A 5,000-nucleotide genomic window follows, 5' to 3' on the forward strand; every position below is an offset into this window, starting at 1 on the left:
GAGAGAGAGAGAGACGAGAGAGAGAGAGAGAGAGAGAGAGAGAGAGAGAGAGAGAGAGAGAGAGAGAGAGAGAGAGGTGTTAAAGGATCATGAGTTTTTACTAATGTTACAACACATGTCCCTAAAGACATGGTAGCTTAGTTGTGGTCATGATCTGTTTACCTATACGTACAAAACATAGTTATGTTTTTGGGTTATTAAATATTTATTAACTTATTTCCAGATAACCTCTAAACAACCTACAATGTATTATTTGTCAACGTCATATGCACTCTGTGTTACCGAGTTTGTAGCTCAAGCTGGCTTGCATTAGCCACATCTCATGCTATTCACAGACATTTTGGCTGTGTTATACTAGTGGGAAGCTGGTAGTACGGTCTGGTAGGGAGCCCCCTTGCCGTGGGCTCAAAAGGAAAGAAAAAAAATCATACCTGCTTGTTCTAATTATACCTCCTCTCGTTCTCCTTTTTATCTCGACAACTGTTTTGTATGTTCACTGTGAAGAAGGCTACAGGAGTTTTGTAACTTTTCTCCATCTTGGCTTAGTGCTAGCGCGCTTAGCTGATGGACATTCTGGAATCTATCTTTTTGGATTTCGGTACAGTGAAGTGGCCACCTCCCCTTCACTTTGTTAGCTAACTTAAAGTTTTACCATCGGATTGGCCCCAAACTTCAACATGTATATATCTTTGCTCTTAATCTGCGGTTAAGTTTTTTTGAGGTATAACTTTACATACTAATGCAAATCCATACAAATTTACAATAAGTGTGAACTAAAAAAGGAGGCCATCTGTGAGTACGGTTATATGCACACAACAATACCATTTTGTGAATAGTCAGATGAATATTATAGTTTGATTTAAACATTTACATGCTTTGGAAGCAGAATGATTTCCCTAAAATCCTGTTTATATCTGAAATCAGGCTGCCTGATGGGAATTTGATAAATGCAGAAAATTGCCAATCAAAATGTTCCAGAACATGTACTTTTTGTGAAATATAGGACAGATAAAGTTTGTATGTTAAAACTATTTCTAAGAGGCATACTTTCAGTTTTTCCAAACTCACTTCACTCGTGCAAAAGAAGGAAGCTAGTGCTGCTCATGCTAGCGCTGATCGTGCTAGCGCTGCTCGTGCTAGCGCTGATCGTGCTAGTCCTGATCGTGCTAGTGCTGCTCGTGCTAGCGCTGATCGTGCTAGTCCTGATCGTGCTAGTCCTGATCGTGCTAGCGCTGATCGTGCTAGTGCTGCTCGTGCTGATCGTGCTAGTGCTGATCGTACTAGCGCTGATCGTGCTAGTGCTGATCGTGCTAGCGCTGCTCGTGCTAGCGCTGCGCGTGCTAGTGCTGATTGTGCTAGTGCTGCTCGTGCTAGTGCTGATCGTGCTAGCGCTGCTCGTGCAAGCGCTCCTCGTGCTAGCACATGCGCAGATCACATACACCGCTGTAACTCTGATTAAGCCATTTCTGCCTAAGAATTTGAAAAATTGCTCAGAAAACCAGGTGTTTTAATCTGCGTATTAAGATAATAGAGTGAAGTGTTTACATGACTAATACCATAATTGGCCTATTGCCATAATCAGTTTAATGCCAAATTATTAGTGTGGACGTTAATGTAATCTGTGAGTATTGGGACACATCTGCTCACTTCGGTTTCAAAAAAGACTGTGTGTAAGTGATTGTTTATGACTGAGACCATAGAAGAAGACCTTGTGGAGGTGTAGTATTTTAGAGACCACGGGGGATTTGAGGAGAAAATAACCCTGAAAACAAAAGGAACCAATAACCCACAGCAGGCTATCCACGATGATTGGCTCTCAACTATCATCGCTGGTCATGTAATTGGTGCCCCTACCTACCAGGCTCTCCGCATGATTGGTTCCCTCTATTAGGCTCTCCACATGATTGACGCCCTCCGATCAGGCTCACCAACTTGATTGGCTTCCTCCTACCAAGCTTCCCACGTGATTGGTGCCCCTCCTACCAGGCTCTCCACGTGTGATTTGGTGCCTTTGGAATGCAAAATTGGCATGTGCAGATGATCCCCATTATAAGTTCCTCCCTGGCTGAGGTAAACATCACAGGCCAGCAAACACTATGCATCCGAATGCCAAAAGCTAGGAATGTAGGATTGTATTGAAGTATTGTAACAAACACACACTTTTGCTAAGTAATAATGACTGTTTTGTAATATTCGTTCCATAATTTGCGCATGTTCTGAATGACATACAGTAGGGATGTGAATGCAAATAGATGAAATAGATTGAATAAAAATGCTAATTTTCCTCTCTCTCTTCTTACAGAGACATCTACGATGATATAATATTTGCCAAGAGATTGGAGTATTATTGGAATCTCGTTCCTGCATAAGGAGGAATCTCATTAACGTTTCTGTGTAAAAAATGGCTCTGGATCATGTATAAGTACACTGTCCTATTACGGTTTTCTTCAGGTGAAAAAGAGTCGGACCAAAACGCAGCGTGGTATTCTTGATACATATTTAATGAAGATGAAAAAACGTACAATACAAAAACAACAAAAGTAACGTGAAAACCTATACCGCCTCTCTGGTGACAACAAACACTGAGACAGGACCAATCCCCCACGAAACACTCAAAGAATATGGCTGCCTAAATATGGTTGCCCAATCAGAGACAACGAGAATCACCTGCATCTGATTGAGAACCGCCTCAGGCAACCATAGACTTTACTAGACAACCCTACTAAGCCACAATCCCAATACCTACTCAAACCCCAATACAAAACACACCACAAAATAAACCCATGTCACACCCTGGCCTGACAAAATAAAGAAAGAAAACACAAAATACTAAGACCAGGGCGTGACAGGTCCAAACAACAGGGGCCTTCATTTAGAAAACCTGTACAAAAAATATATCCCAAAAAGGTGCGTACACCAGTTTGCAAGCAAAAGTTGGCATTTATAAAAATGTAATTTGAAGTGATAATGTGCTTACTTGTCACGCCTGGTCGAAGTATTTTGTGTTTATCTTCATTTATTTGGTCAGGCCAGGGTGTGGCATGGGTTTTTGTATGTGGTGTGTATGTATTGGGATTGTAGCTTAGTGGGGTGTTCTAGTTAAGTCTATGGCTGTCTGAAGTGGTTCTCAATCAAAGGCAGGTGTTTATCGTTGTCTCTGATTGGGAACCATATTTAGGCAGCCATATTCTTTGAGTGTGTCGTGGGTGATTGTCCTTAGTGTCCTTGTTCCTGTCTCTGTGTTAGTTTACACTAGTATAGGCTGTTTCGGTTTTCCTTACGTTCTTTGTTTTGTAGTGTTTAATATTGATTCGTGTTTTACGTTTGTTCATTAAACATGGATCGCCAATCTACACGCCGCATTTTGGTCCGACTCTCCTTCACCACAAGAGAACCGTTACATTACTTCCCCATAAACGTTAGAACACATGTTACACACATCTGCTGGTGGTTGAAATATTGTAATGCAACCTGGCAAGTAAATATTTTGTGCAAATTGGGCATATGATGAAAAGCTTTTTATTTTTATTTTTTTAATTACATTTTGGACACATGTACAAAATGTACAATGTGGACCCAGAGGATATCACTTGAAAGTTTTCATTAAATGCTTGTTTCCGTAGTGGTCTTTGGTGGTAAAAACACAATGATTAAAGACACGACAAAATTACGAACAACCATAAATACAATAATTTATATTGACATCTTAAAAAGTGTCACTATTTCCTGCACTTCTCCCTAAACTTAAAAAATCAACCATATTCATTTCACATTAAAACAATCTATTAATTATACCTATCATTCTATCATCAATAAATACACTCCACTCCAAATAAATACAATCCACTGCCCCTTGTGCCCCCTACTGACACGTAGTTTCTCTTACTTAGACAACCTTGTCCAAATGAAAACCTTTGCCTGCTTTTCAAATCTATTTCCAATTTTTCCTTAATCTCCAAGGGGAGGCTATTCCATAGACAAATGCCTGTATATGAAAAACACGCTCCTCGCAGGACTGTTTACTCTTGGGATTTTACAAGACCTGACACAATAGCTCTGGTATTGTAGCTGTGTTGGTTATAAACCATATATCAATGTGGTTTTTCATGTAATCATTTAAGATGTCAAACATATGATTAAGTTTAAGTTGGTCCACTCTGGATTCCAAAGGCAACAAGTCCACCTCCCGGAACTCCTGTACCCCTTAGTGGGTCCTAGGTGGAACATTCAGCATATATATACAGTGGGGGAGAACAAGTATTTGATACACTGCCGATTTTGCAGATTTTCCTACTTACAAAGCATGTAGAGGTCTGTAATTTTTATCCAAGGTACACTTCAACTGTGAGAGACGGAATCTAAAACAAATATTCCTAAAATCACATTGTATGACTTTTAAGTAATTCATTTTCATTTTATTGCATGACATACAGTAAGTATTTGATCACCTACCGACCAGTAAGAATTCCGGCTCTCACACACCTGTTAGTTTTTCTTTAAGAAGCCCTCCTGTTCTCCACTCATTACCTGTATTAACTGCACTTGTTTGAACTCGTTACCTGTATAAAAGACACCTGACCACACACTCAATCAAACAGACTCCAACCTCTCCACAATGACCAAGACCAGAGAGCTGTGTAAGGACATCAGGGATAAAATTGTAGACCTGCACAAGGCTGGGATGGGCTACAGGACAATAGGCAAGCAGCTTGGTGAGAAGGCAACAACTGTTGGCGCAAATTATTAGACAATGGAAGAAGTTCAAGATTACGGTCAATCACCCTCAGTCTGGGGCTCCATGCAAGATCTCACCTCGTGGGGCATCAATGATCATGAGGAAGGTGAGGGATCAGCCCAGAACTACACGGCCGGACCTGGTCAATGACCTGAAGAGAGCTGGGACCACAGTCTCAAAGAAAACCATTAGTAACACACTACGCCGTCATGGATTAAAATCCTGCAGCGCACGCAAGGTCCCCCTGCTCAAGCCAGCGCATGTC

The 5,000-nt window shown here is 40.9% G+C and overlaps 1 protein-coding gene across 1 annotated transcript in view; it reads right to left on the reverse strand.

Moving 5' to 3' along the window:
• Positions 1–5,000, reverse strand: part of LOC109881370 (netrin-G1-like) — a 183,361-nt gene that overhangs the window by 2,944 nt on the left and 175,417 nt on the right. The window lies entirely within an intron of this gene.

This window comes from Oncorhynchus kisutch, linkage group LG30 (genome assembly GCF_002021735.2).
Source record: "Oncorhynchus kisutch isolate 150728-3 linkage group LG30, Okis_V2, whole genome shotgun sequence".
Classification (NCBI taxonomy): domain Eukaryota; kingdom Metazoa; phylum Chordata; class Actinopteri; order Salmoniformes; family Salmonidae; genus Oncorhynchus; species Oncorhynchus kisutch.